The sequence below is a fragment of the Chroicocephalus ridibundus genome, chromosome 13 (genome assembly GCF_963924245.1).
Source record: "Chroicocephalus ridibundus chromosome 13, bChrRid1.1, whole genome shotgun sequence".
Taxonomy (NCBI): Eukaryota; Metazoa; Chordata; class Aves; order Charadriiformes; family Laridae; genus Chroicocephalus; species Chroicocephalus ridibundus.
In genome coordinates this window covers 6,717,884-6,742,511 of record NC_086296.1, presented here as the reverse complement: position 1 = coordinate 6,742,511, position 24,628 = coordinate 6,717,884, and the positions used below count along the sequence as shown (strand labels likewise).

At 42.3% G+C, this 24,628-nt stretch overlaps 1 protein-coding gene across 1 annotated transcript in view; it reads right to left on the bottom strand.

The window, feature by feature from the left end:
* Nucleotides 1–24,628, bottom strand: part of TMEM132B (transmembrane protein 132B) — a 260,442-nt gene that overhangs the window by 165,601 nt on the left and 70,213 nt on the right. The window lies entirely within an intron of this gene.

Sequence of the window (24,628 nt, the reverse complement as noted above, 5' to 3'; positions counted from 1 at the left end):
CAAGCTTGATAGCAGGGCTAGAGAAAGCCCTATATGCAGTCTCATCAGCCCATCCTTCTTGTTGATTCTAATAGAAAATATATTTGCCATGCCACGAAAAATCTGATAAAACAATGAAAACCAAAAAGATAGTATTTTTAATGAAATAAAGTCGCCCATCATGTACCCATCAATACCTGCAAATAATGGGGGGGGGGGGGGGGGAGATGTGGGGAGTGGTGTCTTAATTATATTTGAAATGGTTTATAAAATGCACCAAGATCGAATAAACGTTCCTTGTTCTGCTACAGTAGTCACTTTCAGACATAATTCAGGAGGCTAATCCTAGAGACCAGGAGATTAATTCCTGGAGACAAGCCCTTTTTCCCCTCCAGCTCCTCCCCAGCTCTTCAGAGAAAATGACCTGGTCTGATCTTAACACATCTTGAAGAAGACAGAAAGATTAATTATGCTCCTCCCTATTTCATCTTCATGGCACATCTGAGCAGCTTCTACATCTGCGAAACCTTTATTTCCAGGGTCCTTTTGATTGTACTGCTGAGATATTCAAAGACTCATTAAACCTAAGGGGAAGTCCCATTCACACAGACTTAGTATGGAAAGGAGGTGGGGGAGGGAGGCTTAAAGTTATCTTGTACTTAAGTTAAAGAGACAGTTGGAGAAGACTTATTCATAAATCAAACTCTCCACCCTCAAAGAATCACCTAGCCTTGCAGCGCTTTGCACACAGGAGATGCTGCTGGGACTAAAGCGCTGAGAAACGCAGCCTGCTCTGACGACTGGGTGACTCTGGTATTCCTACAGAAGAACCAAGGGATGAAGAAGGGAAAGCAAGAAACCTGCCTTGTATTTTTGTAGACACAATTTTGCACCTACAAATCACAATTGTTTTCTAATTGCAACACTAACATCAAGTTAGAGCTCAGCTTTCAAACCAGTCTCCCGCAAAGGTGGTGTTTGTCGATGACTGTGTGATTGTAATTATTTCCTCCAGCAATTACTGTCACTATATCTGACCTTATCCTAAAGTCAAGTACTGAGGCATTAAAGTGACAACATCTTCTGTGCAAGTAATTGCTGATACAAAATCTTATTCTCAATTACTAACGTCAATAGGTTGTGGATATTAAAAGTGAAGTCAGTATATTACTGGGGCTGAGACTGCTTTCTAATCTGATAGTTAGGCTATAAATTATCTGATTTGCTGATGAAGGGCTCAAATCACAAAGGCATCATTCAAAACAGATCACTAAATATATAGATGACTTCCTTTGATTTTAAGTGGCGTTGAGAAAGTGCTCCGTTCTTTCCTGGTGGTGTTGCCTTCCTGACTTGAATCTTTACTGTCAAGCTATCATCCTCAATTAACTTCAGGCGTAACTATTTTCAGGTATAACACCTTGCCTGTCAGTATAGCAGTAGGCTTCAAAAAGTGGGCCTCCAAGCTATAGTCTAAGGCTCATCTATCAGAAATACCAATATTATCCTTCTTTCTTACCTTTTAGAATTGTGAAACCTCAGCAGTACCATTACAATCACGGTTGTACTTACTCCTGGGAACATTTTATCTCATTTTCATGTGGGGAAACCCTTTACAGACCATTCCTGCAGTTAAGATCTCTCTGCAGTTTACATGAAATTAAGTAGCTAATGTCATACACGTGGTGCTGCAAAGACTAAATCATGATATTAAGGGAAGTCAAGGTTCAATTTCCCTGCGTGCAGCAGGTGAGATATATGCATTGGGAAAGGCTAGACCTGGAAAATGTAATAAACAGTCACAGGTGAGTATAAAATATAAATGCAAAATGCATTTCTTCATATTTATTACATCTTTTACATCTAAATCAGGCAGATTTCATTCCACAGATTGAGACTGATCTGAAGTAATTCACTGGGAGGATGGTAGTTGAAACACATAATCACATTTCTAGAACAATGTAATTACATTGAATTTAATGTGATTTCCTGCCACTGGTTTAAAAGTGCAGCCTCCTCCACATTCTCGATTTACACTGAACCACACACTTGATGTAAGATTACTTTCAGGTAGCCAGGTAAAGCATTGCATAAGGGGAGAAAGTATGCTACGACTCCTTGAATTCTCCAAGACCATCATACAAAGATGTCAGTCATGAAGTACCAGTAAGTTCAAATCTTAAATTTCTAGGAAGATGCTGTCTCAGCAGATGACCATTGATTTAAATTTCATTTTCATTAAATATTTCACAAGGAACAATTTTGTTGACCTTAAGAACTTGTGCACAAGTCAGCTCTGCCCCAAGGGGCATGGGAATTTGAAGGGAAATTTACGCTTAGCAGAAGAGTTTTCAGGTTTTCGTATGTTGTATATGCTTCTGAGAGTGCTATATTAAAGAATTTTTATAAAGAACAGGCTAATAAGTGGACATGGCAGGTCATACCCATCAGGAATAGCTAGAAAATACTTGGGGGAAAAAGCAATTGTAATCTGAATGCAGACAAAGAATTTGAATCTTAAAACATATGCAATGACAAAGGGCTGGAATTTTATCAACGGTAGGAATAAAACAGTAGAGACACTGAGATTCATTTAATTCCTACAAATCAGTTAAAATCTGATCTGGAGAGAGAAAGCACGCAAGCCAATGCATCAGGAGAGCCTGTGCTGCCAGCCAACACGTACTACATAAACAGAAGAGTTACTCTTAAAAAAAATACCACTAAGCTTATAGCTGATGAGATGAAATCCTGCAAGCCCACCTAGTATGAAACAATTCAAGTAACCTCCTTGCAGAATAATTTCAAATAGCAACCAAAGTTGTAAAAATTGTGGCATCTTTACAATTGATTTGCAAACAGAAAGAAAAATTATTAAATTGATCAAAAATGCTATTTACTGCTGGCAGTTCATTTAGCTTTCTGCAGAATGTTTCAACATTTCTATTCATTGACATAAATAAGTATTGAAATATAATGGATAATGAAGTAGAGGCTAAAAGACAATAAAAGTGCATAGGATTTTTTTTTTTTTCGGCAGACCAATAGAAGCTTGAATGAAATAAAAGTTTAAAAGCCGTTCTAAAGCTGGGGACTTTTATGAAAAGTAAATGAACAATAGATTTAAAGCAGTTTAATTATCAATGAATCACAACACTATGGAAATGGCCTCAGAGAGCTCCAAATGCATTATAAACTGCAGAGAGGGAGGGCAAACGAGGGAGAAAAGAGGCCCAAAAAGGAGCCAATGCTGTAGCCCTCACTCAGATAAACCACCCCGCATTTATGTAGCGAAGTCAGCTGCGCAGTTATAAAGCTAAATCCTGAGATTCTTCCTTCCATGGAAGTTTTCTTTGGCACGAACAAAACTGTGCAAAACTCAGGATGCGCAGGCTTGCAACAAGCCAAGGAGGAGACCTCAGCGCCTTCAACTTGCTTTTCAACACTGTTGATATCGAGCGCCGCTGAGCACAGCAATGTGTTGCGAAAGGCTCACACAGCCAGGCGCTGCTACGCCGAAGTGGCAGCGATGAATGCAAACGTGTTACAAAAACCAAAGATCAGAAAAGCTTCGTCTGGGAAATGGCGGTGTGTATTATTGATGGCTCAGCAGCCAGAAGACGTCAGCACATGGAGAGGATAATGGGTTTGTCATCTCCCTGCCAGGAAAGGACTTGAAGAGGGTTGAAGAGAGGCAGCATTTCAGCTCGATGCCCACCCTGCGACCTCAGTGCGGGGTCCCGCGGTGCACAGCGGGGAAAGTAGTGCCAGCTCAGCCCAGCCACAACGTCCGTGGCTGACGACCCCAATACACTCAACCCCAGCACACATCCAGCACACGCTACAGCTCAGTTCTTTCTTCCTGAGCCAGACACAAGCTTCCCAACAGCCTCAGCATTCCCAGATTTCACACCCTTAGTAGGGTTTCTTCAAAAAGTGAATACATTTGCAGAAATTCATTTTGGGCTCAGCTTCTTATAAGGCAGTCATTTCTACATCAGGCAGATTAGCAGCAGAGCCTGGTAGAAGTTACAGTCTTAATCAAAACCAAAAATGTACTAAGCAGATTTTCCCTTTTGTTTACTGAAAAGCCTAATTTCTTCAAGGTGACTCAAGACAAGAGGCGGTTTGCTTAAACAAGAAGAGATTTGCTGGATGCCAGAAGGCCCTCTTTTCATCCCTGATCACTTTCTACAGCTCAGGAAGAGAATTCTGCAAAGCATACATGGAAATACGACAGGGGAGTCAGGACCCTGATTAGGTTAAATCATGCAATTGTAAACCAGGACCAACCAAATACAAACACCGTGATTCAAACTTGGACAAAAATGGTTAGAAATGAGAAAGAATTTCGCTATGGCAGGATTACCACTACATTAGCTGGGAGGTCCACCCAGCTATTCAGGACTTTCATTATGGAGCAAAAGGACTGTGAAAGTCCCTGCTCACCCAGGCACCACTACTACAGTTACATATTCAGATTTCTTTCTGGAATAAGTGCAAATTTGCTTTGATTGACTGACATTTCATCACTTAATACATTCATAGCATGTCAAGGGAAAACTTGACTGAATTCACAATGCTGTACTGATTGAGTTCCTAATAGGAACAGTTGTCAGAAGGACTTGTAAGTATAACTTTCAAAATCACATTTGCTAGTTGGTAGAGGACTTTCTGCACCCAAGAGCCGCTCCATCTACGTGCAGGACTTTCTGGGACACAGAGATGGACAGCCCCTCTCTCCCCAGTTGCCATCAGCCCGTGACATGGCAGCTGGCTGCAGCCACGCCGATGGCTCCACAATACTTTTTCTCCAAAGTCCTGCATTTGAGACATACAGTTGTCGAGTAAGAAAAAGCTTTGCTGGAGACTCATGAACAAGCAATGGAAGAGAAGCTGGAGAGCAAGTGAGGGGCAAAGTTCTCCTTCACCCCTTGAACCCAAAAAGTCCCCAGAGTACAAACTACCCATCCACAGAGCTGGAGGGCGAACAGAGGACACAGGAGGTAGCATAGCTGGAGGTCAGTGTCTACCCTAGCTGAAAATGGGGAAAGATGACAAGGAAAATTGGCACAAGAAGAAACTCAATTCAAGTTTGAGCCTCTGGCCAGTGCCCCAGCCTTGGGGCCTGCTGCCTGCCATGCAATGGGCAGCTTCCTGCTGCTCTCAATCCCTGTCTACAAATGGAAAAAAATCTGCAGAGTTTTCCTGTGCTCCTGATCCCTCCTCTGAAATTTTCACATTTGCTTAGAAAGGTCTTCAAGATATGGCTTTGAAAGGAACCTAAGCATTTACAAATTCTTTTCCTTCTCTGCAGAGACCTGTAAGGCCCTTAAATGACCTACCTTCAGCATTCATGACGTGGGTAAGCAGGATCCCTGGCTCCCTTCACCCTGTTTTAATTAGACAAAGAGGGGAAAAAAGCAGTGCTCTTCAATACTTAAAAACCAACCAGTTTCAAATAAATATTTAAAGTTGTCCTGATTGTTAGATAAGCAGCTTCTGCAAAGCAATTGCAAATGTTGCAATTGTTTTGCCATAGAGTCGCCAGCAGCTGGAAGCTCCGAGGTACCCATTTCAATCAGAAATTTTCCATTTCGAATGCATTTGGCAGTTTGTTCGTCATGAGAAGTGCTTCTCAACATGTGAGCTTTCAGAAGACTGCAAGGAGTGAAGCACAGGTGGCTTTTCTAACAGCCTGGGTCAAAGCACAGCTTTCTGTAAACACTCCTTTTCATAAGTAAATAAATAAATAAGAAAAGGTGCTGTGCCATACCTTCTGCACTGCTATTAGAGGCTCCTGCTAGACCAGACAAAGCCTTCAGTCAGTCCCACAGAATATTCACAAACAAATGAAAAGAACAGTGGGAGGAATTGGCTTAAAAGTGCATTCATTGTACTTTCCTTTTCTTTAAGTGTAATAATATGCAACAGCTCCTTGTGGTGTTGAACGGACAATACTATTAACTCTTTTTTCGTTCCAGCACTTCAATCATTTATACTTACATTCTTCCACCTAATCACTACCTACCTGTTGTTAAAATCCATCATGCGCTACGGGCCAAATCTCAAGGTCCCCACTCAAAACCGCCCTTAAATGAGTTCTTAGTACGATTTTTGCATGATTAAGCATCACAGATTTTTTTTCCTAACTGATATCTGAATAAAGAACACAGGAATTGTCCCTGATCATTACCATAATGCTTTCATGTTTTCCACAATGCCACTCAAAAGCCTAAAAATATGGCATAGAAGCCCTGCAGGGAATTAATGCAAAGTGTCTGCATTTGTACCAGGAACCAATTGCTGAGAGAAAGACAAAGGCTATTTGAAATAAACCTGGAGGATGCATTAGCAGAAGCACTTCTGAGCAACTTGCCATTTAAAGCACACATGGGACAAATTCATCTTGAGAGTCACTTCAAAGGGAATGGTCCGTAATCAAAATTAATCACAATTAATTTGGCCCTAGGTTTCTGCCACTGAGAAGCAGGCTCCTGCAGTCAGAGCTGTGGGGAGGGGATGGCAAAAATCACATCCACAGCGTCCACCTCTGCTGATATTGCCAATTCTTCTGCTATGCTGGTGCCATCATAAAATGCTGCAACAGGATTCAGGCCAAATTTGCTTATCAGCTCTGAACCATGAGGCCAGCCAGCAATATGTGCTGAATGGCACTCTTTTTGAGGATGTCATCTTTCTATTTATATTACCTAATTCTTCTTCTCCAACTCCCCATGGCAAACCAACAGTTGAAATCATACAGTATAAGCTAATAGGGTTATATAAGTGTCCATTTGCTGTACATATGCTCTCCCCCCTAAGGCAAGCGATCACCACGACTCTGTAGCAGGAGAGGTACACCCTCCATTTTTGATGTCTAAGCACATCAGAGGTGCTTCGGAGAGTGTCTAAGCCTTGTTGGAGAAGGACGCGTGGGTAGCTGAGCGAGAAGCAGGCAGCAGAGAACTGCCATGGAGGCAGAATCAAACACGAGTGAGAGGTGCCTCATCTCCTGCCCCTTGTCTGCCCCATGAAACACAGCTACACTAAAACAAGACAGAGGATTCCAGCTCCATACGTGGCAACTTTCAAAGTACTGCTGAACAGACACAAACCTCAAGCTTTTTGCTCAGGCTTAATTCCTTGCTCTGCCTGCACGAAAGCACAAAAATTCCTTGATATGGAAAGAGCAGCTTTCCTGTCTCTTGATGATTCTTAATCTCCACCAACAAGATCTGCGTTTTCAAGCTAATTCTGCTCTCTGTTCTCTTCTGGTTTTCCCAGCATCCCTGTCCAACTCCATTTTTGCAATACAAAGGCAAAATAAGTTACATAAACAACTAACCTGTTTCAAAGTAAACTGGGTGTACAGACATGGATACTTCCTTCGTTTCAAATATAATTGCCTTGCATACGTACATGTAAAAGAAAGAATATTGACCCCTGTAATCTATGAATTCCTGTATCCTTCACACCAAGGTATGTAAAAATGGCATAGGCCCTATAACATGATGGACTTTTGGATCCAAATCTCTTGCTCTTTGGAAGCATCCAGGGTTTAAAACCTCATAAAACTTGTCTAACAAATCTAAATCCATAAGACATGAAGTTTAAAGTATACATTTTACTTAGGCATATTCACATTTTTTTGTTTGCTATGATCTACTGTTAAACCGCTCTCAAATTCAGAAAGACCCATTTCTAGATACAGTTTGAACCTTTCTCCAGAATAGTGCGAATACCCAACCCAGTAGAGGTGGGGGCTTTGGTCTTTTACACATATACCTACTGTACTTACATAGCTTCTTATTTTACCCACTTCATAAGATTGCTGCTGTTCCCTCCTTGGCAGTTTGGAGGGCACAGATGCTCCCAGCTCTCAGAGAGACTCGCACGGACAGCAGTGCCACTTCCCAAACTGGCTGCTCCCTTCAGTTTTCTGGCCAAATCCATTAATCAGGCCTGATCTGGGGAGTTGGAATGTGCGCGTACTATAAAATCCCCTTACGGGGCACTCTTTTCCACTGAAATGAACCTTTGCCAAGCTCCCCCATGGCACACCAGCCACAGAAAGCAGACAGCAAAAGCTAATGGGGCCCCACACGAGTCCATTTGCCACACATATGCTATGTATACCTTCAGGAGCAGGTCCTCCCTTCCTCATGTGACTGAAGGGAAGGGACAGCTTCCTGTGCTGCACGCACAAGTAGAATTGCTTTCAAATGCCTTTGCGCTGCAGTGTTGCACTTCTGTCCATTCTCCTCCCTGGCAGACTCAGCAGCCTTCTCAGAGAAAATTTCTTTTCTCTGTTTGCTTCCTCCCAGCAGTCACATCAAACAGATGTGTATTTACCTGGCTTGGAAACTTCTGGTTTTATCCTCCAAGTGAAGAACTGAAGTAGTTAGCGTGCATACATTTCTGAATGGTCTTCAGTGAGAAAATTCAATGTTCCTATTCCAGGGAATAAAATAATTACTTGCTTTTCAAACATCCTGTTTTTCAAGCTGATAAAAGCTGCTGTTACAAGTGATAGACAATTTCTAGACCAAAACAGACCTCCCAGTTTTCAGCTACACTGTGCAGTGGTTTCGAACATTGTTTGCACCACCGTTTCCCTCGCTTATCTGCCACGGATGACAACATCTCCAGCGCAGTCCGTAGCCAACTCCAGCTCCACCAGCAAAGAGAAGCCACGGGTTTGGGGTGTAACACTGTACTTCTCTTCCTTCTCCCACTGCAAGCAAAGCCAGTGCGCCTGACTCCCATTTTTCTCAAGCAGCAGAACCACCAGCTTCAACGCAGCTGCATCCTATTAATGCTGATATATGTGAGACCTTTTAAAAGGCCTGGGGAAGACATATTTCACTTTGTTGAGATAAATTTAGACACCAGAAAGTATAAAGATGAGGGAATCCAATAAACTATCATTTATATTTCTTCTTCATTTGAATAGAGTTCACCAATATATAGCGCTACGGTTTTATCCTCCTGCCAAAGTCTGCAAATTCAGTTTGTCTAGGTGTTTGGTCATGCGAGGACAAAATCGATGCACACCGTCCCTTCTCCCACATTGAATGTGTATTCTGGAAGGGGAATCTTCCCAGAATATAGCATTATCACTCCAAAAACACTCCAAGTTTTTGAATCTAAGTTCATGTGACATATACCCAAGACGCATAAAATTTAGCAACAGCAACTGGAAATGTTGCATTCTTTTCTGCAGAGCGCTGACTGCCTCCTGCCAGCAGACAGTCTTTACTGAACTCAATGAAAATGATACGAACCTGTGTCAGGCTCCAACATCACAGAAAAAGAATGAGCCATCACAGCAAACGAGGAATATGTCATTTTCTCCATCTTTTCTTGGATGGTGAAATAGAAGCACAAGTAAAGCAAGCAAATCACTCAAGGCCACACCAAGAATAGCACCAAAATCCCCAAACCGTAGGACATGCTACATACCCGTAGTAACAAAAATATATCTGTCATTGCACGTCACGCAAGCTCATTCAAACTAAAAATTTATCACTTGCTTCGGACTCTAGCCAGGTGACGGCAAATATATCATGGAGCTGTCACCAATCTGCTAATCTTAGCTGTGAAGTGTAGGAATACAAGAAGCTTAAAAACACACTGGTCCTTCAGAAACCATAAATTTTGCTGGCTTTTTCTCACATACCACTGGATAATAGGTCTACTCCAGCTATTTCACTCACACCTCCTGCAGTTAAACAGCTTAATTTTGCATGTCTATTTAGAGAATGACAATCAGACATATGAGGTAGCAGAAATCACCCATGAGTATACAGATAAAGAGACAAAGACCCTCTCTGGCTCCTTGAATTAGAAGAGTTACTGGTGGCAGAGTTAACTTCAAAGTCTGTGCAGAAATCCCAGGACACACACAACTGGATTTTCAGAGCCTCCCCAGACACAGCTGGAATAACATGTGTGTCCATCTGGAAACTTGGTCTGTTGTGCTCTTTTGAGCGGAGAAGAAAGCAAAGAGAAGTGAACAATGACTTTTCGTCCTCCATCCAAAAACTAACTGTGTGTCTAGGCTTGCACCTTTTGAGACAGAGTGCAAAAGGATGGCATAGTCCCAAGCAGTGACTTCAGTTTCTCCTAGCACACATATTTAGACAAAAATTTAAACCAGGGTGGGGGGAGGATCTTTGATTATAAACACAGTAGAAGTTTCAAAGGATATTCCCCCACAAATAAGGGCTTGTTCATGACATTTCACAGTAGGCACGTTTTTGGGAGACTATAAATAAAAAGTAAACCTTGTTGTTCAGGTTGTGGTGCTTTATGGTCAGCAAGCTCACTGAGGACTACATTAGCCTGCTGAGCCTAAACACCACTTTCCCTACAGGTGTGTGACACGGTCCAGCTGTAGAAGGCAGCTTAACTCACTGTTATTTGTGCAAATTCAAGTCTTTAAATGAATTTCTCTTACGCCAAATGGCTTGGTGTACCTGCCATTCTTCATTTCCTACTCCGGCCACAAACTTCAATTTTCTCTCCATAGCACTTAAACAGCCCATAATTACAACTAATTATTGATCACTGAGGGATTACTAGTTGACAAATCCAATTTTCATGCTGTTATCAAGCATGACTGCCTCTGGACCACAGAGGATAAAAGGTACCTGCGCTGTCCTAGAAACCTGCAGGTCTATAAGCTGAGTAGGACCAGCGTTGTCACCGTCACCATTATTAAACCCATCAGACTGCAGTGGCACCCAAAGGCCAATGTGTTTAGGGACCTATTATGTAAGATGCTGTAAAATCTACACAAAGTGACAGTCCTCACCCCAAAGAGTTTTGCAAGCCTAAAAAAAGCCAAGCTTTTTGCCTTTTACATCTGTAAACGTATTCAATTTGGCTGTGTTTATACCACTTTTGCATTCCATTTCTGCAAATATTCTCCCAAGCAAGCTAGCTGGCAGCAATGTTCAGAGAAACAGCTCATTTCAGGGAAAAGCGCCACTCAATTTTCCTCAAAGCAAATTCTAAATGTGCATGCTTTGGTGCACCTGCTGATCTCAACAAAACGGATCAACGGAGGAAAGGAGAGCACTGTGCAACCCCAGTGCCCTGGGAAAGCAGCGCGCACCCAGCCCATTAATGTTCTTCGTTAGCTGCAGCAGCCTAGTTACCCAGAAGTGAGGAGTCTGCTGCCACATGGTCTGCGTGCGGTACAATCGAGGCACTGTGCAAAGAGGGTATTTACGAAAAAAATTTTAAAAAAATCTGAAAGAAAAATACATGGAGCTGCTCAAACATCGCCGAATGGAGTAAAAAGCAACATTTTCATAACAACTCACACGATGAATTTTTTCCCAGTTGTATTTCAATGGAGTTATTCACATAATTCAAGTAGACAAATCCCAGTGTGAAAGTATCTGTGCTCTTTTAGCCCAGTGGTAGCCCTTCCAGCATGACTTAACAACAAAAGACCAAAAAGGTCCACTCCTGTAGTACACACAAATCGGTTTATTATTAAAGCTCATCCAGTACCATTATTTTCTGACAGAAAATGTGTTTTTAACAGAATTGAAACTTCTGTGAAGAACATTTTTCTTGCAAATGTTTAACTTTTCTTTTGGAAAAAAACACATTTTTGTTTCACATCTGTTTAAAATACATTTCTCTTTCCATTCTGTTCCAAAGGAAGCACCACAATTTAGAAAACGCTGCACTAAATCTCCCTGGCTCCTAAAATAAAAAGCTGAGAGTAAGCCTCACATAAAGAAAGATTGCAAGTGCCTTACTAAGGACTTTATTCATTAAAAAAGCCTCAACTCTATTCTGCTTCTTGTCTATGGAAGTGAAATATGATTTTATTAAATGAAGCCCTTAATATGTTTGCTAAGACTCTGTCAGGCTGAACATTAACTACATTGCCATTGTTTTTCAAGTCCAAAAAGAAAGTTGCTCTGCGAAAAGACAAGCTCACTTACAGATTCTTAACCTACAGACCAGCAGAGAAGTTCACTTTGTTAAGCACGTTTGCAACGCACACAGAAGGGGCATAGTGCATTCATAAAAAAAAAAAAAAAATGCACAGCTTTCAAAAATCATTTAAGGAAGGGATGGAAAGAAAAAAAAAGAGAAAAAAAAAACATTTTATGTGCATTTCAATTTCGGGTAGCAAGACTGCATACACGAGCACACTGCCATCATCTACTGCCCGCGTGCACCCTAGGATGTGTGGAGGACACCCCAGCAGAGACCTGCTCCTCCTCAGTAAGAAATAATACCTGGGGGAACCTTCTGGGCTGCCAGGACTCCAGCCCTTCGCAGAGGGCTTGCAACATTGGGTGAACAAGTTGCTAAAGCTCCCTCCATAGAGGCATTTTTGAGGTGATGGGTTGAGTCCACACAGCGGGGTCACAGCCGGTGAAGTAGCTTCCCATTCCAGCCGGGGCCCAAAATTATTCCCCTCTCGACCTGGTGCTGACTTTTGCCTGGGTTTTCTGCTTCAGACACGAGCCAGACACAAGTCCACTCTGCCCTCTCCTGGCCTGCGCACAGATCCGAGCCTGTGCAGCTGTCCCGAATCTCCCCTGTGCGGAGGCCAGGGATGGAGTGGATACACGTAGGCTGGGAAAAGCCCGGATCTCCCGAGGGACAGCTGGAGGAGCAGAGCCCTAGGGAAGATGGACTGGGCATCACCGTTTGGGGGGGGCAGTACAGGATGCACACACAGGATAGCACGTCCCTGCCCACCAAACTCACCACCCTTGTGCTGGGGACTCTTTTTGCCATCCCAAATACATTTGCCCTGGTAAGAAAGCTAAAAGGAAGGGCAGGAACATCCCCTTGGCCCCACAGTCCTCACTCAAAAATAACAGTTTGGGGATAGAAGGGGCATTGCCTTCCATCCTTTTGGAAAGCATCTCGCATTTGAGGTCTATCACTGGAACGTGAGCAATAAAAATAGTAACTTGTAAAATGAAAGCAATGACAGACGTCCGTTTCTTGTAAAAACACCGTGAGATGTTAGAGATAAAATAACGTTACATAAGTAGGCTAAGCATTAGAACTATTATCATCAACAACAGCATGGGGGACACAGCAGTTTAGCAGAGGAAATGAAAAATAGCGAATGTGATTTAAGAGGCAGAGAGACTCTGCACTGGCAAGTTGTAATTACTGAAGCTGAAACCCAGCCAGGATCCTGGTTGACTGCCTCTGGGCTTGTGAAATGCAACCCGGAATCTTTAAACGACCAAATAATTGGGAGCTGGGTTTCATGTCGCCAACGAGACACCATCATCAACACAGCCACACCAGGACAGCCATCTGGCACTAACACAGAGAAGGATCAACCACAAACACCAGCCTCCATGGTACTCATGATTTCAAACATCTACAACCAACCATTGACCTGAACCAGATCTGCTTTGCCTGGTCATTCTTCTTTCCAAGTTGGTACAGCTGCAGGTTTCTTTCAGCCATTCTTCAAATTCAGCATCCTGTAAGCATCTAATGTCTAGTCAAAGGACATCATTCATCCATTTTATGGTTCCCAGAATGCAAAGATATCTACCCAATTTCCTAAGAAACATTAATATTAAAGTATGGCTTTCTCATCCCAAATCACGCAAGCTGAACAAAGTTCTCCTGACGTTTTATGACAAGGTGATTAATAATACCAAGAAGAAGAATGAAAAGATACCAGATTATAAACTATTGTAAATCTTTCAGTCATCCCAGGAATAATGAATGTAGATTTCTTAGGAGAGCAGTACAGATTTAAAAAGAATCATTTTAGTTTTCTTGTCAATCAAGATGCTATTTATATAATAGCAGAAACAGACAATGAACTCACTTAATCTTAAAACGAGGATGTAGCAAGTTCAAGACAAGGGTTACAGGCAGTCCTTTAACATTTTTTCTTTAAAAAAAAAAAAAAAGGAATTGAAAAGCCATTCTAAGCTAGAATTTCCAAAATTCTTGATGAAAATGTTCCATCTTAACCATCATTTCTGATCACTGATCTTTCCCTCTCCAAGCAAGAGCCAGCGCGACGAGAAGTTCAGTGTCCAAGTCACCCAAACGTAGTTGGACTTAGAAAGCCTGAGCTGACGAGACCTACTTTTCTTCAAATACTTAATTAAAAAAGTTTAAGAGTATGGTCAAGAGTGTTGTTTAAGAGTATGGTCTGCACATCCACCGGACCAAAATGCCCGAAACTACCTTGGCATGTGTTATAGAGTCAAGCAAAAAGCAAATGCAAACTCTTCACAAGTTGTTCTAGAAATGCTGTTAAGTCTTCAACCCCCACCCCGAGACAAGGGTTATGGCCTTGTTCTTCTTCTGGCTGCATGGGGGAACTCTGTGCTCTCTGACCCCTTGAGGCAGGCTGTCCTAGACGTTACCTCAATGCAATAATTAATAAATAATAATACTAAATTTGAGCTCATGCAACTCGTACAGGCTAAATGTTCCAAAGAAAAATGAATAATGCATACAGAAGAGATTCATTTGGGGGAAAAAAACCTAACTTCAGTTTGAAATAAAGCCCTGGTTGCCTTGGCAAAGAGGATTTAATTGCTGTAATCACTACATCTCACATAAGGTCACTGTTCGAAGGAGTCCACAGTACTGCTATTCATTCTGTATCTACTCCATAACAAATAAAGGACTACTGGTCCCAAGAGCATCAGTGAAATACTTCTGAAAAGGTTTAAATTATTTTTAAAGGGTTATTAGTTTTGGCAAATGAGTCAAAAGTCATCTTAGCTGAAGAGTATACGTACTTATGACACATTATGGACATAACAGCAGGAAATGCCATAATTAAGACCATACTACTAGTGTTACTGTTTGTGATTAAAAACAGTACCCAAAACATGACCATTCCCTATCCATCTGTGTCCTACCCACCCACCCACCAAGGGTTACTACTGCCCCTAACAAATTTCACAGTAATTATCAGGAACACAAAGCCAGAACACTGGCATGCACACGTGCCTTCCACACAACCAAATTCAAATAGTTTTACTGGCGCAAATCCTAAGCAACTCTACGGAAGTCAATTAAATCACCCCTCTTTTCTGTGTAAGAGAGAGAAGACTCTGGCCAGGCAAATTAAATTAGAGATGGGCCAGAGCCAAATTCCCAGATCCAAAACAACCCAAAACTCACAATGCATTTGGATCCTGGTCCAGATTCTCACAGTCTGCTACCGCTTCTCGCTCACCCTCTGCCACCTCCCAGGACGGGACAAACTTTTCAGACTGCCCCCAAGTATCACTTGGTGCATTTTATCACCGTCTTTCATCAGGGATCTGCATCAAAGAGCTCATACGTGTGTTTCCTGTGGCCACTTGGCACATTTCTTGCCCAGACCCTCATTAACTTGAGCAGATGCTTAGAAAGCCCATGAACAAGGCACCATCTATCCCACACTTCTGCTTCTCTTCCTTTCTCACTTGCTGTCTTCTAGGACCAGCGCAATTAGAGGTGGTGATTCAGTGAAAATACATTTGAGGACTCCTTCAGTAATACCACAAAAGCTTGGGCCACACAGTGAGAAAAAAAGCAACCAAGAAAGTTCACTTGGCAGGAAAATTTTAAAAAGGATGTAGCAGGGAGTAGAAGTTATATGTTGGTCCCAGTGAGGAACAAAAGCATGGTAGGAGCAGCGGGAGACCTGCTGGAGCCACGCCTGATGGCTCAGAGTGATATGGGTGGAAAATTTGCCCCACAGACAGAGACGCTTGAATACGGCCCTCCCCATGGCGCCTTCTTCATTGGGGTACCCCTGGAAATACTGCTGCTCTGACCAATTCCTCCTCTGCTGGGAAGATCCACAGTAGCTCTGCAGGGATCCTAAGGAGAACGTATTATAGAGACTTTTTCCTCTCCTGTAGTCGTATATAACTGTCAATACAGGATGAAGCACTGCTCCACCCAGGGCACTGACACCCAGCACTGCTCAGGGCAAGGGGCTTTTCAGAGGCAGACTGAAAGCTGGGGGGAAAATGACAGATGAACCCAGCCATGCAGGAGCAGCTCCCTGGGCTCTGGGAAGCTCAAGAAGAGCTGCCATTGCCATACCCCTGTGTGAAGTAACACTGGCCCCACTGCGGGGGTGTCTTCTCCAGCACTGCCTGCACGAAGCATCACCTTCCTCATGCTGCCCTGCTCCCACTGCCCATGCAGCATTGGAGGACTTGCAGCCAAACGGTGCAAGAATTGAAATAGCTTTAACTGTAAGCACCATTTGCTGTGCCTCAGGATGGCAGACTCATTTGTCACTGTTTTCTTCTCCTGCAGCTCTTTTGATTCATCTGGGATCCAATAACTTTGTTAATATGATTTCTTTCATACCCTGGCCAAGCACAGCATCCGAGGCACACATGACAGCTATCTGAAGCATTAAAAGCCTCACACAAAACACACGTCCCTGCTCTGCTTCGTCCAAAACCAAATTTTCTTACAAGTCCTTTATTGACATAAATTGCATGGGGTGCAGGAAGAGCACCCAACATAAGATACGTTGACAATTTTCTTGCAATATTCTGTCTCCTGGTTGTTCTGAAAGTCCTCCCTCCACAAAGTTGTCAGCTAACCATCACATTGGTCTTCTTGTATCAGACCGTGCAAAAACTTATGGGTGAAGACGAGGATGAAAGCAACTCTCTGTTGCATCAGCAGGAATATGAAGAAATTGAGATCAATGCGCTCACTCAAAGCAATGCTTCATCAGCTTCATGGGACAGTAATCTGTTTTTTACCAAGATAAAATGCACAGCCCAAAACATTTATCTCAGGAAGAAAGTAAATTTCAGAGTAGACACATTTTTATACTTTTCTTTTAATAGTATTCATTAAACACTAGAAGTAACTGCATCAAGGACCGAATCACTGTTGTGTCTGACTTGTTTAAACAAGACCCTGATTAACTGCACTGCCAGCTAATGAAGAGCAGTACAAGAAGCTGATCAATGCCATCATTGTCTGGCAGCACAAAGCAGGGACCACTTAGCATATTGTCCAAAACAAAGACCTTCTCCCAAGCTCCCTGCCAAGGACTTGCTCACTAGGACACACAGTTCGCAAAATGCCACAGTGTATCCCTGAACCTGAAATGATCAAAGACAGGAACCTTTTCTGACCTGTGTTCCCAACTCGAGTACAAGGTAAAAAAGGAAAAAAAAAAAAAAAAAAAAAAAAGGACAAAGAAAATGTTTATCTTGCAGCTGTCTTCCTTAAATTACTCTTTGTGACACTGTATTTAAATATTTTTGTCACCTGAAGGCAACTTTGTGTTCATTTAGCGGAGGTAACTGAACTCAGAGCCAGGTGCTCACAGGCAAAACTCAACTCCTAATTCTGTCTTCGGCTTTCCCTGCAAGGCAATAACTACAGACAGGATAGCCCCCAGCAAAAGAAGGATTTGGAGAATGGCGGTGGCAATGCCCTGTGCAGACTGGGATGCCCTTCGGCATCACCTTTGATGCAGCTCCTCATCAAAGAGGCATCACCACCAGCGGACCTTCACATTGCATACAGGGAGTCTGAGCAGATGCAACAAACCAAGGGTGTCCTTTTAGTGGTGGTCTCCTCCAAAATCCACTTGCTTCCTTCCCAGGCATGCTCTGCATCACAAGCATTTTAACCACAGCTTACACCCTGCTTTCAGCACAACTGTGCCGTGCCACATCTGCTGACAGTGCTCTGCAGATCCGCACCCGGCCCCGAAGCAAGCAGTGACTTGTGCAGGAGCTGGCTGGAGTTAATTAGCAGGAGCTGTCATGTCAAAGCTTTTGGAGACGGGGATCAGCCTAGGAACAAGCTTGTAGAACCCAAACCATTTAAAAATGTAAAATCTCTTTCCATTACCGTCAACAAGGCTGAGTTTGTGTCAAGTCACATGGCATATTGGCACCTTCCAAATCCATGGGAAATGCTTTTCACATCATCTCTGTTTGCAGCGTATAGCAGTGTCTGCTAACATGCTAGCAGACAAGAGGTTGTCAGGGCTCCTATTATAAACCTTATTTGTCACACACGTGCAAAACGATCTGATGTGTCAAACAAGATGCACTGCCACCAGTTACACACAGCACTGCTTACCCACTTGCAGTTCAGTGCTGCAGAGATGAGATGCCTGCTCGCACACCAACTGACTTAAAACTAACATAAATCTCTTTTTTTCCACTTTATAGTTTTGAATGTGAGATACAGCAAATTAATTTACATAACATTTCCACATCCCTTAGTGCTCATAGATGCAGATGGGCAGATGAATGAGATAGATGTGCTGCTGGCAGGACTCAAATAGAAGCAAAAGTGGGGTTTCAAGGCAAATCAAACACCTTTTCCAACGGAAAGTGGGTTCTTGTTTCATCCCAGCTATATTCAGTGTCCCCCCACCATAAAGATGAAATATTCCCAAACTGTCAAAATTAAAAAGAACTTGCAGTAAAGCTATTCCGCTCCTCAGTAAAAAACACCCTGGTGAAATACACCCAGAGGCTAAGTATTTTTAATTAATCTAATTCTGTATTTTGGTCAGCCCCTCCTCTCCAACTCTTACAAACATTCCCCACTCCCATGGGGGACAGAAGCATCCCTAAGGAGCACTGCCGAGGGCAAAGGAAAGGGCAGACAGTGGGGACACTTGCCACAGTCACCCAAACTCAGCACCACAGCCTCTCATCACTGTCTCATCCTCCTTTACCTTAACAAAACCTTAATAACACCGCAGTAACGAGTAGCTGTGTTTCTGGACAAAGCAGCACGTTCAGGACCCCTTTTGCAGGGTGAGAGAAGCCACCGTCAGAAAATGTCACGATAAAAAAAAAAAGTGTTTTATCACCACGACGCTGCAATCCCATTTGGAAGTGCTTCAAAGCCAATATCCAAAAACTAAGAAGAGCTTCTCGCTGTTGCGTGGGGCTGCTACTCTGCCTGGTTTATTCCTATGAAGAGTGATCGCAGACATCTGATTATTGTAGCAGATAGTTGACCTTTATCTAAAATTCCATTAAAAAGCTTTATTGACTGTAGTCTTGCGGGGTCTTTCAGGATTCACTGGGTCATTTATTCACTGTCGGATATCCATCGGTTTTTAAGCTTTTAGGACTGCTCGAGCCCTAGGAAGAAGCTATCCCTTTTTGTCATTTTTAACAGTTTTTAAGACTGTATGAGAGGGTGCTTTCTTTTCTTCTCCCTCTCCAGTGTGGCTAGGGCAGAGAAGGTTATCTTAAAGCACATGAAAAGGAGAAAAACCTGGCGCTGTGGTACGACTACTGCCAGGGCAGGTTGGCTCATGCACATAGGTGCAGCACAGCCATGCACTGCCTGCAGGTACCCAGGGAGGTACAGGAGGATGCATTTTTCACTTCAGTCAACACAGACTCAGGTCTAACTACTTCATAGAACATCCTTCTGAAATTTGTAACTCCATACCACCATGCCAGGCTTTCATCAGCTGAAGCCACTTTTTCTGGGCCACGTGCCTGTCTCAAATAGAAATGAGAAAAATAAAAGAATGGTTCAACCCTTTCTGAAAGAGAATTTATAGAAATGGCTTATCCAAGCTAAAAAAAATTCTGGTGACAGCTCCCCCAGGCTTTGCAGGAGTGTCCTGAAAGGATGTTACTCCCTTTCCCATTCAGTGACAAAAAGAAAAGAAAACAGTGGGAGGAACACAATGTAGGCATCGAATGAAGCATGAGATCTGGAAAATAAATAGTGTGGATTTGTCTTTGAGGAATATGTTATAATGCATATATACATGAAGACCGAGTTAAGGTTGCAAAGACATCTTTGGTGTTTCCAGACTTTGCAATGCTTGATATTTTTTATTACTGTTACATATTACTATTTCATATTTTACATTTAGTTTGATGTACATTCAAAGAAAAGAGAGAAATAACAAATTTAAACATTCACTCTGGGTTTATTAAAATGTTTGGGTAAAAAACAAATATTCCCAAATTGCCACTAATGCTTTAATTCTGTAATTATTTCTGAATCTGAACTAGCATTTCTGATTAATTTCAGAAGTATATTTTTCCCTTTCTCAACACTTTCACTTCTGCTGAATTTTCATCCTAAAATGATGCTTCAGTTAATCATTTATTTCTCTAGCCAGTAATAATCCTACCCTGCTTCCCCATTCCTACTAGCTTGGTTACAAGCGATGAAGGCCACATGGAGCCTCCTCTTCACACGCAGCCAGCTGCATTCCCCACAGTCTGTATTCTCTCATTTTCTATGCATTTCCAGATCTGAATTTTCTTTCCCTTGTTTGCTCTTGGCATCTATTGGCAGGAGACATCCTCTTTATGATCTTTTTCTGGCCTTCTAGACGACTGCTCAGACTTCTACAGATCTTTCATTATTAACGCAGAAGCCTTGTAAGTCAGTTTTAATGGCCTGTGCAATTTTTATTCCTTAGCAGGAGACATAACCTCCTCCATATGGATATATGTTTATTAATATAAATCCTTAATATCATTTTTCCTAGTGAGAATAATCAGTAAAAGCCAACCAGCGTGTATTACACCTTGTACTGGTTCATCCAAAAATCAAAAAGTAATCTTTGCCCTGCAATATGTGGAGCATGGCAGGGAGAAGCAGATAATCCTTTTCCCTGAGGTTGCCTAGACACCGAACGACAGCAAGGTTTCTTTGCACAGTCCCACCATTCCCCTCCAGACAGAGGACCGCATCCCGACCGCAGCCGCTTTCATTTCTCTGGAGTGGGATTCATTACCTGGTTTCAGCCCTTTACTATTATTCCTGGAATATCTCCAATCTCCGTTTCTATTCTGATCGGGGATAAAAGAAGGGTGGGTCGTTCGTGTTAGGGACGTGTAACGAATGCCGACAAACCCACTTTTTGTCTGCGACTCGACAAAATGCTATTAGTTCTCAGCCTTCATTACCAGCACATCCTCACTCACTGTTTAAATGGGAAGACTTGGTAAACGGGACAAAACTCTGCCATTTATTTATAACAAGAGTGTCCTGGTTTCTTTCCTATAACCAAGGGGCAATTGTCCATTCATTCCATTAAGCGCTTTCCTGCTGTACAAAATGACTCCCATTTTTCTTTTAAATACACCCTTTGAGTCCCAAGATAGTGTTAAATAATAACATACACCACAAAAGAAATGCAAGCTATTCCCAGTGCTATTGGATGAGATTTCCATTGCTTCCTTCCAGTTAAGCAAGAATTGTTTTCTCCTGCCTCTCCTCCTTTATAACTCTTCCATGTATATCAGGAGACTTCTTCAGTTTAGTAAATAGCACAAAAGTTGGCATTACCTGTTCTTTTCTCATGATTTCCATCTTTCCTCATTTACTGTGTTTCATCTAAGTTTATCAGTAAAGAAGGTAACAGATACTCCTGTGCATCAAAGACAAAAGATGCCTGAAAATTTGTGACATTGCTGTGTGTATTAGTCCTGCTGGAATCTCAAAGCTGTGCATCATTTTTCCCATTCTTCAAACTAGGTAGCTCATAAAAAGGTTCAATCATGGCAACATAGCCCATCTCACCTATCTTTATGGTTAAACTATGTTTAGTGGCAACCCACATAACATAATGAGCAAAATTTATGTTCACAGATGGTAAATTTTACAGAACAGACCAGACCAGCAAGGCCAAAAATTAATCTCCAGTGTCATAAGAACTTCATTGCACACATGTATAGATCATCTGTCAACGAAGCGAGCAATATGACTGTCAGGCACAGCAAAAGCATTAAATGCATGCTTAGCCTCCAAGTTCTGCCCCTTGACCTATCTGGGTCCTTGAGTTACAACAAGCTATGCTGGCGGGATTGCAGTATGAAAAGAAACAAATTCCTGGGACCACAGCACAACTAGACTTCCAACTCAATTTTAAATTCTAGTTATTGAATGAAAACAAAGAACGAAGACTTAGCTTGAGCAGAGGAAAACAGTTTGGACTGATGAAAGGGACTGGAAGTGATAGCTGGAGCTTCACATGCAACCTGCAGCATCACCCTGCAAGTGACATTACTGGACAGACGGGGTTTAACAAGTACCTTTCAACACAGCACACTGATGAATCAAGAAACTGTTTCCAATTGCTTTTCGGTTTGAAAGCTTGTTTAAGAATCCCAAATTTTACCAAAATGACGAAGAATCTGCTGTCATATGAGAACTGAAGTCAGTTCTGCTAGAACAAAATCCAAGATAAAATAAAATACTACACAACACAGCATGAAATAGTAAAGAGGCGCATAAAATTGAGCATATCTGTTCTTTTGCATACTGTCAGAGCTCAAGGTCGGCATCAAATGCTGTGTTGATAATGACTTGATTTTGATCTATTGTCTCATATGAGCCAAACCGCAGTTCACCCCACTACACTTATAACAGATATGATTAAAAACAATCAGTTATATTAGGCAAAAATATATTTCCCAAGGCAAACATTCACTTCAATGTATTTTTCTCTGGCTATAACACACAGAAATTCTATGTATATAAAAACCTTCTGGGTTTTTATGGGCATTAGCATTGAGCTGAAAAACAGGGAAAGCCTGTGAGGGAAACTGCATAAATTAGATGCAGGCACTATAGTCATTGTATTTCCCTCAGCATAATTCCCTGCCTACTGTGTAAACTTCAGCTGAATAATCTCTCCACGGGCTCCCCATATGTCATTCAAAACAATCATAGCAACAGTTGCTGATGCTCTCCATCCTGGAGGATGGCTGAACCATCAGCAGAATTGCATTTTGCCTCTTACTTTCAGCATTCAACTGAAGGTTAAATAAAAATACTCGCAGTTTCTCTGATGAAAAGCACAATGCAAGCAAAGGTAAATAAAAGACCAGACAGGCTAGACTACATAGAGCCGATAGTGAATTTTCCAAGGAAATATTTCTGGGCACGTAAAACATGCTGATTTATTGTAACAGAAACGTCTCCTGGAGATGGACTGATTCCGCACACTTTTCAAAGACGGAAATCCCCATGGAAACCTGACTGCCTTCCCAGCAGCTGGGAAGCAGCGAGATGCACGCTCTGTGTGCCAGGAGAGCACCGCGAAGTGACTCCTACCTAACAGCTGGAGACATGCAAGTCATGGGGGCCTGTGGGAGAAGATGAGGTCTCGGTGGTAGCCAGGTTCTTGTGGCTCATCCTGGGGCTCCCCAGTTTGGAGGCTTTTGACTCCTTCAATTTGAGCTTCCTTGAAACTCCAGGTTAGTTACTATGCTCAGCACTTCCAGAAACTATTTTGCTTTTGAAAGAGAGCATTTCAAAACCACCTCTGCAACAAGTTTTTGGTGCTTTCCTGGCCAGCAGAAATACCACAACTCTACCCTCGGTCTGTTTGTTACAAGGTGAATGTTATTTTAGAAATTTCAATGGAAAGAAAACATCTTCATCTTAGGTTGTTTCCTAGGGAATTTTATCTGTGGTGTGGCAAAGAGAACAAAAAACTGAGAATTAAGAGCTGATGTTGAATCCTTGCAGAGCTTTAGGCAAATGCCATCATCTCTTTGCTATAGCACTGAGGATCAAAACCCAACTGCTGAAATCTGACTGCTCCACGAGGCTGGCCCATCTGCTGACAGTGGATGCTGTGCAAAACTGTATTTAATGAAGAAAAACCAGTAAAGCCAGGTAAAGGCCAGAATACATTTGGTTTATAGGAAGACCCTTCCTGACCCAAACGCTTTACGGTCTGGTTAAACCCTATGATATTTCTGACACGTTTCCCCCCAACACTCTGAGTAGATGGAAGTGCTTGGGATATTGTGAACCATTTCTTTCCCTCTGCCTGTGCACTACGCTACTTGTCCTGATTCACACAGCAATCTGTAAGTTTATTAATATGCATGTGCTATTTCACAAACATTCAATGATTTGAAAGTGCTGCATAAGGTTTGCTGTCTGTTTTCTCAACATCTGTCCCCAAAGTACACTTCTGTCATGTTCTGCTCCCATCGTTCTCGGATCAAAAAGTTAGAAGTAAGGCACGAATCTGTTTTGAGGTTTACTAGTGCAGGCTGCAACTCCTTCTTTCCCAAGCGTCTCACATTCTCACAGCTTATGACACTTTCCAATTACCTTTTGGCCCTTTTATTCCCCCAGTCTGGCTCACATTTCTCTCTGAATTTGGTCTCTATGCAGCTCTGAACCCACAGTCTGACAGCTAAGGACATAACAAATATGCAGCACTAACCCTCGGGGTGGTTAGAAATGCCTGAATTCTCCTATTACAGGCAGATTCACAAGTAAAGGTCACCAGAAAGTCTCAAAACTTAAAACAAAAATGGGCCATGCAACAAGCAGTCAAAAGCTTGAGGAAGCAGGATGGGCTGTCTTACAGAAAAACTGAAGACAACTTGCAAAGTTTGGATCCAAATCCTGGCTCTGCCAAAGACTTCCTACGCAAGCTGAGGCACGTCTCATTTTCTCACCTCTCAGCTCCCCTCTGTACAGTGCAACAAAATAGTTCCTCACCACATATGACCTGTGCAAGATGTATCCCATGTACTTTGCAAAGATGATACAAAAGTTGATAAAAAGAGAGGAAGCTTCACCAAAGAAATGGAAAACCCTCCTGTCTAGCAAAACGGTTCGCAGCAGTTACCCTGGCTGACTTACAGAGGCATAATTTAAGAGGCAG